Source organism: Tachyglossus aculeatus, chromosome 23 (genome assembly GCF_015852505.1).
Source record: "Tachyglossus aculeatus isolate mTacAcu1 chromosome 23, mTacAcu1.pri, whole genome shotgun sequence".
In the NCBI taxonomy this organism is placed as follows: Eukaryota; Metazoa; Chordata; class Mammalia; order Monotremata; family Tachyglossidae; genus Tachyglossus; species Tachyglossus aculeatus.
The window spans coordinates 15,256,835-15,269,780 of NC_052088.1; positions in this window are offsets into that span (position 1 = coordinate 15,256,835).

The following is a 12,946-nucleotide window of genomic DNA, read 5'->3' on the forward strand; positions in this document are numbered from 1 at the left end:
TGTGTTGTTTTGTTGTCTGTCTCCCCCTTCTAGACTGTGAGCCCGCTGTTGGGTAGGGACCGTCTCTATATGTTGCCAACTTGTACTTCCCAAGCGCTTAGTACAGTGCTCTGCACACAGTAAGCGCTCAATAAATACGACTGAATGAATGAATGATGATGATGATGATGATGATGACGATGACGATGATGGGCTCTCTAGCAGTTTCCATTCTAAAACTGAGGACATCCACATTCACCCAGTAAAAAGTTCAAAATAAATACTACTTGAAGAGACAAGAATTGCATACAAGAGTAATAAATACATGGGGAATGTTTCCTTAGGATGGTCCTGTGGGTATGACAACTCAAGAGTAGAGTTTCCTGAGGCCAGGGATCAAGTCTACTTACTCTATTGTACCCTCCCAAGTGCTTACGCTAGTGCTTCGCACACAGTAAAAAAATGCCATTGATTGGTTGGTTGATTCTGGGTGAACAGGAGTACAGCCATTTGGTCAGGGAAGGCTTTTTGGAAGAGGCAGCATTTCAGGAGGTGGTAGAAGGCTGGCACACTTGGCAGGAAGGGGATTCCAGATGAGTGGTTATCCACTGAATAGACGGTCATAGGCAGGACTAAGGTTGGGCCTTGGGCTTTACAAGAGAAGCAGCGTGGCTCAATGGAAAGAGCCCGGGCTTTGGGGTCAGAGGTCATGGGTTCAAATCCCGGCTCCACCAACTGTCAGCTGTGTGACTTTGGGCAAGTCACTTAACTTCTCTGTGCCTCAGTTACCTCATCTGTAAAATGGGGATTAAGGCTGTGAGCCCCCCGTGGGACAACCTGATGACCTTGTAACCTCCCCAGTGCTTAGAACAGTGCTTTGCACATTGTAAGCGCTTAATAAATGTCATTATTATTTTTATTTTTCTGCACTGTGGCACAATTTTCTCTCCGGAAGCCTCCTCTCTAACTCCTTCGCTTTTCCTCTGTTGGTGTCAATTTTGGCAGGGATGGGGGGAGCAGCGGGTGAGGTGTCGATGGCAGCAGGAACCTGGGCACAGCCCTCTCCGCTGTCAGCGGGCCACCTTCCTGTCTCATATGCTCCCCTACCCTCCTAGCTGTGATGTTGGGATGCCAATCAATCAATCATATTTATTGACTGCTTACTGTGTGCAGAGCACACAGACTACCAACTCACCCTGTGGCTAATACCCCACTTGCCACTCTCTCTGCTCAGCTGTGTAAAGGCTGAACCATATTCCCCACTGGCAGAAAAGTGCAATCTTCTGTTCTGAATTCTTACGTGCAGAACCATTTGTATTTTGAGCTACAGAGGAAACTTGGAAAGTGGGATCTTCTGAGACTCAGAACCAGGATCGAAGTGGGTACAGTCAGCTGGGCTCAGTAAAGTGGCTGAACTTTTTAGTACAGTGTTAGCAAATTAAAAAAACATTTGTTTTGCATTAGCCCAGAAGGAAGAGTGCTCCCAATGGCAATTCCTGTGCAGGTGCCATTATTGCTGTGACAGGGTTACGAAAGAGCGTTGAGCAGGATTTTCAAAATGTCACCCAATCACATTCAGCCAGTTCCCTGAAAGTACTTCAAAAGGTGTTCTGAGTTTAATTACCACATCGGGACAAAATCTTGCAAAGTGGAACCCATCTCTTCTCCAATTAAAATTGCTTCTGCCCGGTGAAATGAAACATTAAGTGAGGAGGAGCAGAGATGAATCATTTTGGAAAAGCAGAAGCGGCGACCATTGTGAAGCCTAATTCAAAGCAGACCCACTTAATACCACATCACAGAACTTTGGGCATTGGGACATTTGAACACTTCGACTGGTCGCTGATCAGCAATTTCCCACCGTTCCCTGAAGCCGCCGCTCTGAGATCATTTCCAGGAGGCTCACCCTATGAGATCTCCTGCTAAATTTTGCTTAAAATTCAAAGTATATTCTTTTCAGGATTAGCCCATCCCCAAGTCTCAGTTCCAGATCTTGAAAGAGAACGCCAAGTCCAATCTGAGAGCTTAATTTTCAACTGCATCTCCCAGAATGCAAAATGCACAGCCAACACTTCAACTTCCCTCACATCTCCTCCAGGTGAATTTTGAGGTGAGCCCAGGACAGACATTTAGGATGTGTTAGGCCTGACAGTAAACCCAGTTTATGTCAATGTCCCCATGTCCAAGAAGCCATCGGGGGATGGGGCTGTCCTGTTGCTGGTCCAATCAATCAATCAATCAATCAATCAGTGGTATTTATTGAACACTTACTGTGTGTAGAGCAATATACTAAGCACATTTTTTCCTCCCCCTTTTTCCTCTCTTCCTCCGCATCCCCTCCGTCCTACCTCCTTCCCCTCCCAGCACTTGTATATATATTTGTTCAGATTTATTGCTGTATTTATTTTGCTTGTACATATTTACTATCCTATTTATTTTGTTAATGATGTGCATATAGCTTTAATTCTATTTGTTCCGACGACTTCGACACCAGTCTACATGTTTTGTGTTCTTCTCTGTCTCCCCCTTCTAGACTGTGAGCCTGTGGTTGGGTAGGGACCGTCTCTATCTGTTGCCTACTTGTACTTCCCAAGCGCTTAGTCCAGTGCTCTGCACACAGTAAGCGCTCAATAAATACGATTGAATGAATAAATGGGGAAGTACAATATAATCAAATTGGTAGACCCATTCCCTGCCCACCCAGTGGAAAGAGCACTGTTCTGGGAATCAGGAGGCCAGAGTCGGCCCGTGGCAGGCTCACGTGAGCGACGGACACTCAGGTATTTGGCAACGGACTGCCTCCTTGCCCTCCAACTGACCTGGCATATTCTGTGCCCCAGCACGAGCCCAGCAGGCAGGGGGACGAGAGAGAGCTGCTCTAATTGATTCCTCCATGCACGAACTTGGTCCTAAGGGCTCCGAAGTAAGGCGCGCTTGTTGGGAGAGCCCAGTCTCATCATCATCATCATCATTTATCATCATCATCATCACCACATCTAGGGGACAGAGCCTGAGTGCCTGAAGCACTGCACTGTGGTTTGAACAACAGAGATAGGACAGGCGCAGCCATTACCCTGACACACACACACCAACACTGTTCTGGAGAAAACTGGGCTTTCAATCAATCAATCAATCAATCAATCGTATTTATTGAGCGCTTACTCTGTGCAGAGCACTGTACTAAGTGCTTGGGAAGTACAAGTTGGCAACATATAGAGACAGTCCCTACCCAACAGTGGGGATGTCTCGCAGAGGCAAATTCTTGGACCCAGTCAAAATTGGCGCATTTGAAAATCTGACCCAGAAATTGTAAGATGACTAAATGGCTAAAGAGGAACGAATGTCCTGAAGGCCCAAATGGGTTTTTCGAGGCACAGTCAGATGAAGGCTGGGAAGGAGCAGACTGAAAATAAATACCACTGATTGATTGGTTGAAATTCTGCCTCTGCTGACTTTTCCTCTTCTTTCTTGTCTCATCTTATTTGCACTGGGATCTTTGCCCATTCTCTACCACACCAATGCAGTTACCGAGTTACTTTCTCTTTTAATAGATGGTTCGTGGAAATGATCCAGGAGGTGGTTTCTTACTCTCTGGGGTAACACCCTCTCAAATGTCTCTGAGCATTGTATAAATCTGTGGCTGTTGGAGCTGAAGCTAACGAAAAAGGTGAGGAGGCTCGGTAGGATGATACAGAACTCTTTCCTCCATACTCAGCAGCCTGACCCATCTCGCCATTCTTTCAGCCTTTTGAAAAGCCATTCACAACTGAAGTAACCAGACAAAATGGCGGATGCATTCTGGTCATTCAATTGAACACGTCCTGGATGCCATTCCCCTGATCCAAATGGGATTTGTTCCTATTTCTGCATCTTCCCAAATTCAATAAAGAAACATCTTACAAGAAGATGATAGCATCAGAGGCACAAATAAAAGACTGTGACTTAAAACGGGATTCTGAATAATGTAACAGAAATGGGATCCAGAGATCCGGGGGCAGAGATGACAAGATCGAGCCAAGCAATTCAGGCTGCCGCTCTTTCCCGTTTGTTCTTCCGATTTCCAATTTGGCAGGAATTGCGGATTTGACAGACCACCAGACAGAGGGCTATCTCCTTCCCTCTCCTCTCCCTCCCCAGCCTCCCCTGCCCTTCTCGCTTTCATATTCTGCAACTCTGAGGCACTCAGGAAGAGATCTGACCATTTTGGCCAGAAAGGATGAGAGAAGCTTTAAAGTCCTTGAGGTCTGAAAGAGCCGCTTTTAGAAATGTAATAATGGCTTTAATTTTTTCGAGTGGATATGCTTGAGGAAAATTACTCAGGGAGCAGAGCTTATTAGAGGCCACAGGGAAACGTGGGAGAACCTTGACGTCACAAGCCTGTCTCTGGGTGATTTCTCTCTTGAACTGAGTTTGTTTCCTCCTTAGTGTGCAATAGAAACAGCTTCTTTAAGCAACATTTGTTTGCCTCACGTGTCATGAAACTGGAGGCTGAGCAAATTCCACCCTCGGATTAATTGGCAGTGTGGCCTACTGGAAAGAGCCCAGGACTGGGAGTCGGGAGAACTGGGTGACCATGGGTGCATCGTTTTACCTCTTTGGGCTTCACTTTCCTCAACTGTAAAACAGGGGTAAGAGTCCCCTAGCTCTTAAAGTGTGAGTCCCGTGTGGGCCTGGGCCAGGCCGATCCGATTCTCTCATTTCTACCCTTGCTCTGAGCACACAGTCATACCTGGAAGAGCTGAGGAAGTGCCACCTTACTGGCACTGCCCTTCTGGGTCGGCCCAATCACCTCACCCATTTTGATCTGGGCCGGCCTATGGCCAAACCCTCACTCCCAGTGTCGGTGACTAATCTCAGGGATGTAAGCTCCTTGTGGGCAGGGATTGTGTCTATCAATTCTGTTGTACTGAACCCTCCCAAGCACTTGGTCCAGTGCTCTACACATCACAAGTGGCTCAATAAATACCAATGCTGTTGCTGCTGCTGTTGATGATGATGATGTCCAGTGTCCAGCTGGGAGGACCTGTACGGGCCCAGCCTCCCCTCTGGCCTCGGAAGCCCCGGGTCTGCTCGCCCCATCATTCTCAGGGAATGTCAGGAATGGCCGGTTGTCATCGCCGGGCACGCCTTATGAGAGATTGATTCCCCGAGCCCCACGGCATCCAGGCTACTCTATGGGGGGCAACTGACTGGCTCAGGACCAAGAAACTCCATCAACCCAAATGGCCAGTGGTGTCCCAGAATGCTGCCAACTGGGCCGCGAGTGGTTCGTCTTTCCGAGGACAGCAGCCTTCCAGAGCCGTGCCTGGGGTGGCCGTCCCCTGAGGCTGCTTTGTGGGGACGCCTGAAGGCAATCCTTCATCCTCACCATATCTTGCCCCTTCATTGTCCATTTGTCCCTCCTCATTTGTAAGTTTGTTGTGGGCAGGGAATGTGTCTGTTTATTGTTATACTGTACTCTCCAAAATGCTAAGTACAGTGCTTGGCACACAGTAAGTGCTCAATAATGAATGAATGAATTGGTTTCCCCATTGTCCTTCTTCCCTGGGAGGGGACCCTGCACCCTCTCTGAATGGAGCTGCGCTGGGGCCATTGTTCCTGCCCCGCTTAGGGGTGGGGTCTGGCGCCAGAGGGTGGTCTCTTCTGCTTGCTCCAACTCCCCACGTTAGGCAGCGGCCAAGCTGGCCCCTTTTTGCCCTGGGATGATTTATTCTGTACCAAGTCTTGGTGCTACTGGCTCGCATGCATTCATTTTAGCCTCTGAACAGTAAACTGCCTCCCCAGAAACCTCCCTTTGCTTGGTGTCTTCCCTTCGATATCATTCATAATAAACTGGATATTTTAGGCAGACTTCTTATCCAAGTTTCCCTTCTGAAAGGGCTGCATCAGACACACACACACCCCACACTCCCACACACATGCAAACTCCCTCCACCCAACCCACCACCCCCCACTCACATGTAGATGCGAGTGAGTCTGCTTTCAGCTTCCAAAGCCTTCCTTCCTTATTCCCCCTGAGGGCCATGACCCTGATTTTCACATCCAACGGCCTGATTAATTATCATCAACAATACAATTTGCTCACTATACCCCTGGGCCCCCAGAATTCATTTGGATTAGTTTTCGATGACAGTAGTGGCAGCGTGGCTCAGTGGAAAGAGCCCGGGCTTTGGAGTCAGAGGTCATGGGTTCAAATCCCGGCTCTGCCAACTGTCAGCTGTGTGACTTTGGGCAAGTCATTTCACTTCTCTGGGCTTCAGTTACCTCATCTGTAGAACAGGGATTAAAACTGTGAGCCCCACGTGGGACAACCTGATCACCTTGTAACCTCCCCAATGCTTAGAACAGTGCTTTGCACATAATAAACGCTTAACAAATACCAGCATTATTTATGGAGCACCCACGGAACACAGTGCATTGTATAAGTGCTTGGGGCACTGGACTCCTTCCCTTCAACCCCTCTTGGTCCCCGCTCTCAGCACCCCCCGGGAGAACCTGGCAGGGCCCCATCATCTCAGCAGGGAGAGGGACTTGCGGTGGAAAGGCAGGAAGATGGGCAGATGGAGAGCTGGACGTGGCTCTGCAGATCCGGAAGGGACAGTAAGCGCTCAATAAATACGATTGATTGATTGATTGACCGACTGCTCTTTGGTTCATCAGTTATGCAGGTGCCCCCAGTGAAGTCACAGGAGACTTTGGGAGGAAATCCACCAAATAACAATAATAATAATGATGGTATTTGTTAAACGCTTACTATATGCAAAGCACTGTTCTAAGCAATGGGGAGATACAGGGTGATCAGGTTGTCCCACGTGGGGCTCACAGTCTTAATCCCCATTTTACAGATGAGGGAACTGAGGCCCAGAGAAGTTAAGCGACTTGCCCAAAGTCACACAGCTGACAATTGGCAGAGCCGGAATTTGAACCCACGACCTCTGCCTCCAAAGCCCGGGCTCTTTCCACTGAGCCATGCTGCTTCCCTAATTCATTCATTCATTCAATCGTATTTATTGAGCGCTTACTGTGTGCAGAGCACTGTACTAAGCGCTTGGGAAGTACAAAAGTTGGCAACATATAGAGGCGGTCCCTACCCAAAAGCAGGCTCACAATCTAGAAGACTCCTAATCTGAAGTGAGGCCTCAGCGGATGCCTGTGACCCTCCCTTGGCACTGCCCTTCCAGGCTCCTAAACACTGATTCCTGAACAGCTTTCTAGCCAAAGCGCCGGTGGAAATACGTGACCTTGCAGAGTGGGATCTACTGCAGCAGGCACGGAATGTTGGCTATGTGAGTGCACGGCCTCTCTCCCATCACAGATTTTTCTAGTGTCCTGTCCTGCCCACCTGCCTAGCCTGAGGGTCCACTTCCTGAAATTCCACAGCCCCAGCCGATGACCTCAAAGCTGCCCAGGGCTCAGGTGGCTTCAGCCTCCATTTTCACACACATGAGCCCCCGAACTTCCAGGGCGTCTGTACCCTCATGTTGGGGGGTCACTCACTCCTCCAGAGCCAACCCAAATTTGCGACCCCCTTTGGAGGGAGAGGATGCATCCACTCACACTTTCCCAGCAGAAGGACTCACTGGAGACCCACCGTGCTGGCAAACGGGGCCTGCCCTCCTGCCACCTCTCCTCTTTTTCCCATGTCCTGCTGCTGTGTAGGGCCTGGGACAGCCCTCAGCCCTGAGGCAGTGGAAAAGTTCATCACCTAACCCAGCTCCACATGACGCTATCTGGATCACTGTAGGTGTAGGTGGCCTAACAGAATAACATCATAAAGGAAGTCCATTCAAACCCCCAAACCTGGAGCATTTCTCCAGGAGGGGGAAGGCGGAGAGGACCTCCTCACTCCCGAGCCACTGAGAATCCCTCCCAGGACCCTGGTCACCCATGCAGGTGTTTCTGACAGGGGAAAGCTTTCAAATATTTAACATCACTACCCCTCAGCACTTGAGAGGCAGCATGGCCAAGTGGAAAGAGCACGGTGGAAGCCAGAGGGCCTGGGTTCTAATCCTAGTTCTGCCAATTGCTTGCCGTGTGACCTTGGACAAGACATTTAACTTCTTCATGCCTCACTTTCCTCAATGTCAAATGGGGATTAAATCCTACTCCCTCTTACTTGAGACTATGAGCCCCATGTGAGACAGGGACTGTGTCCAAAATTATTAACTTGTATCTACCTGTAAAGCAGGAGCTTAGCTCCTAGCAGATTCATTCTGGATTTGGCGAGACCGAAGAAAGAGAGAGGAGACCGAAGAAAGAGAGAGGAGCCTGTGCAATAGGGTTCATATCACCTCTAATCTCGCGGCGGCTGGTCGAGGTCCTGGTGCAAGGACAGCCCCCTTCCACAGGACATCCCTGGAGCATCCGCCCCGCAACAGGTGTGGGGCGGGCTTTTATACAAAACCGGACAGAGGTGGCCGCTTGCCAAAGGCTTATCTAAGGCCTACTTAAGTGTGGCGTAGTTAGAAATATATGGCATATAAGCAGAAAGCAGAGCAAGGAATTCTAGGTATCATAACAAAGCGAGAGATCCTGGATATCACAACAAGGCAAGGGATTCTGGGTATCGCGGTATTCCGTGGACATACACTACCCCAGCGCACAGAACAGTGTTTGGCACACAGTAAACACACAATAATAATAATAATAATAATAATGCACCTGAAGACTGTAACTTTCCACAAGGTAACTTCCTTGTGGACAGGGGACGTGACTTCTCTAGCCTGCACTTCCTCAACTGTTTAGTAACCAGTAGGTGTTCAAACTCCTCTCCTCCTCCTTCTACTATAACTGTCAGCCCCACCTTTGACGTTACGCTCTGAGGCGGTGGCGTCACTCATGGACTCTCTGAAGCCAGCCCTAGTATTGAACCAGAGAGAAGATGGAATGGGAGGAGCGGGGAAAAACCAAGAAATGGGAGCCCCAAAGGAGCAGTATTAAAAGTTGAATTTGAACATTACCTGAGAATAAGAGGCACTGGCTAAGAGCTGCGGGCAAATCATTTGCAGATTTTGTAGCTTGTTTTAGCCCACTCTTTCATCCACCTGGACATGATCCTCGGGAAATTCCCGGGGGAGGCGGTGCCCAGCCTCATCTACAGGTGAGCAGCTGTGATCTGACAGAGCGGCTCATTCTTGGGGCATTTGCGATCAACCATCAGCAGGTAGGATGACTGGTGCTGGGTATTTGGGGCTGCCAAGGTGCCCAGTGCCCACGGGTTCCCAGCAGCCCGGCTCTGCCGGGCACCAGCAGAGGCCTCATGTGTTTATCAGTCCCGGGCACAGTTTATCCCCTTTCCCAGAGAGGGGCAGCTTGAACAACAAATCATTACTAGTCATTGTTTCCCACTGCCTGCGGTGATGGAGGTGGCATTCATTCAGATATCCAACAAGTGAGACTTTTTTTGTAGGAGGAAAAAGGGAATGGAGTTTCCAAACCTCTAGTGCTTGGGGATGTGGGGGGAAACAGAGGAGGGGCTCGGTCAGTGTCATCATTTGCAGTACGAGAGCAACACTGAGAGAAGGGAGAGCTAAGGCCCCTTATCATGGTGTTTCCCCTGTTTGGAACTCCCTCCCCATTTGAACCCACCAGTCCACATCTCTTTCCATCTTCAAAGACCCCCTGAAATCCTAACTCCTTTAAAAAAAAGCCTTCCCCAATTAATTGCCATCAGTCAATCAATCAATCATGCTTATTGAGTGCTTACTGTGTGCAGAGCATCATCAATAGTATTTACGAGAAGCAGCGTGGCTCCAAAGCACCGGCTTTGGAGTCAGAGGTCATGGGTTCAAATCCCAGCTCTGCCAACTGTCAGCTGTGTGACTTTGGGCAAGTCACTTAACTTCTCTGGGCCTCCGTTACCTTATCTGTAAAATGGGAATTGACTGTGAGCCCTCCGTGGGACAACCTGATCACTTTGTAGCCTCCTCGGCACTTAGAACAGTGCTTTGCACATAGTAAGCGCTGAATAAATGCCATCATTATTATTACTGAGCCCTTACTATGTGGACAGAAATGGACTAAGTGCTTGGGAGAGTACACTACAACAGTAGATATGATCCCTGCCCAGACAGACATTAATAGAAATAATTAATGCAGACATTAATAGAAATAATTTATAATATGTAATTGATAGATATCGGGCAAATATAACAAAGGTGGTAGACACATTCCCTGCCCACAAGGAGCTTACAGTCTAGAGGGCGATGCAGACATTAACAGAAATAAGTAATGTACAATATGTAATTGATAGATATTGGGTGAATATAACAAAGGTAGTAGACACATTCCCTGCCCACAAGGAGCTTACAGTCTAAAGGGAAACAATCACTGACAATCCAACAGTCACTCTTTACACTAAAGTGCATTTATATTCATCCTCAGGACTTTTATTACACACACACACACACACACACACACACACACACACACGAATGTGCAATTGTACATTAATTTCCCCTGCCTCTTGTTTATTTTAGTGTCTTCTTCCCCCTCTAGACTGTGGACTCCTTGAGGACAGGAATGGTTTCAATTAACTCTATTGTGCTCTCCCAAGCACTTGGTACCGCACTCTGCCCAGAGTAAGCACTCAAAAAATACTACTGCTGGACGAACTCAACGATTTAGTTACCTACTTTGCCTTTATTCCACTCCCTGAACTCACTAATGGTAAATCATTTCTGTCTGTGAGATCCTTCTATTAGACTGTAAAACTCGTAAGCACAAGAATCATGTCTTTTGCTTCTAGTAGGCTCTCCCAGGTGCTTAGAAATGTTCCAACCCAATTTTGCAAATAGCGAGAGATGGTCCAAGGGGTTCCATGACAGACCAAAGCTCTCCCCGTCTTCAAAGGCCACCCAAAATTCCACCTCCTGTGGGAGGCCTTTCCCAGTTCATTTGGTGCCTCCGCGATCAACTACCCCACTCATCGCCTCAGCTCTTCGGTACGACCGGCCCCTCGGGGCACACACGACTACCCTCATGGCATTTCTTTCCACACAGATTTACACGGGGTTCCATTTAAGTGGTTACTCAACCACCCATGTCATCTTTCCATTCCCTTTTACCTGCTTTCTGCAATTATTTTGTGTCTGCCTCCCCTACTAGATTATTAGCTCCTTGAGGGCAGAGATAAGGCCTTGTAACTCTATTATACTCTCCTATATTCTTCACACAGCTGGTGCACAATTAATATGACTAATTGAAGGATGGATGGATGGGATGGGGAGCCGTAATTAGTGAGGGGTCTGGGAGTTTTTCTGGACATCAGCAAGCCTGCATCCTTCCCAGTCTCAAAATCCTCTGGACTTTAAAGGGGCTTCTGTGGTCCAAGGAAGAGGTGGGCCGCAAACCAGCCACTGGGAATCTCATTATAGGCTGAAGCTTCCCCACATAAAGCTGAAAAATCGGCTTGGAGGGGTGTGGGGGCAAGAAATGAGCACTTAACAAATACCATTAAAAAAAAGAGATGAGATTGCATCGTGATCCTACCTATTAAAACCAAGCTCATTCAGTGTGACTTCCAGGTGCTATGGATAATAAGAGCCTTTCACTCCATTCACACAGATGGTACCCTGAACATTGCTTTGGTAACCTTGGAAGCTAAAACAGCTGCTCAGTGTCACTACAGGCTACATGAAAAGGCAGTTTATTGGGTGCCAAAGAGACAAAAGGACTTCCAGAGTCCGCTTGTGATGTCTTAGGAAGGATCTAAGATCACTACTTTGGTAGGGTCCTGAAGTGAAAGACAAGGAGGAAGGGAGGGAGGGAGAAAGATATTTAAGTACGTGATCATTTATCAGATTAATCAGTTTAGCAGATTGGAAGAAGAATGCACTATGAATAATAATTTGTACTTAGATCGTGCTTCCCATGCAAAGACCTTGAGGAAGATTTCATGCATTAAGCTTCAGCTATCTCTGGTTTCCCAATCCTGTTGTTGGCTATCATTTTCAGGGCATGGAATCAGTAGATTTTTCTGTTTTGAAATCGGAACAGAAACTCTTGGCTTGTATGGTCACTGATGAGTTCCCCAGACACCCTCCTCTCCTTTTCAGCAGGTGTGAATGGTCCAGACCATGAGATGGGTTAGAAAAAAAATACCATAAAGTAGAATGTGGGGTCAATTCTCGCTCTGCAGGGCTGTCAGGGGAGGCCCATCCCAAGATGGGAGAATTGAGCTTTCCAGGACTATCACTTGCCTCAGGACTATTCCTTACAGCAATTATGTCCATATCCGTAATTTATTTTAATGTCTGTCTCTCTATCTAGATTTTAAGTTCCTAGAGGACAGGGAATAAGTTCACCAACTCTGTTATACTGTACTCTCCCAAGTGCTTAGCAATAATTAAGCACTTACTAGGTGCCAAGTACTGGTAATCAGATCCCACATGGGACTCACAGTCTAAGTAATAATAAAAATAACAGTGCTTGGCACCTAGTAAGTACTTAACAAATACCATTATTATTATTATTAATAAGTACTTCCTAGATGCTAAGCACTGTTCTAAGCACTGGGATAGATACAAGGTAATCAGGTTGTCCCACATGGGACTCACAGTCTTAATCCCCATTTTACAGATGAGGTAACTGAGGCCCAGAGAAGTTAAGTGACTTGCCCAAAGTCAAACAGCTGACAAGTGGTGGCAGCGTGGCTCAGTGGAAAGAGCACGGGTTTTGGAATCAGAGGTCATGGGTTCAAATCCCGGCTGCACCAATTGTCAGCTGTGTGACTTTGGGCAAGTCACTTAACTTCTCTGTGCCTCAGTTACCTCATCTGTAAAATGGGGATTAAGACTGTGAGCCCCCCGTGGGACAACCTGATCACCTTGTAACCTCCCCAGCGCTTTGCACAGTGCTTTGCACATAGTAAGCGCTTAATAAATGCCATTATTATTATTATTAGAATCAACAAACTCCAACTCCCAAGCCCATGCTCTTTCCACTATTGAATCCCCATTTTGTAGAT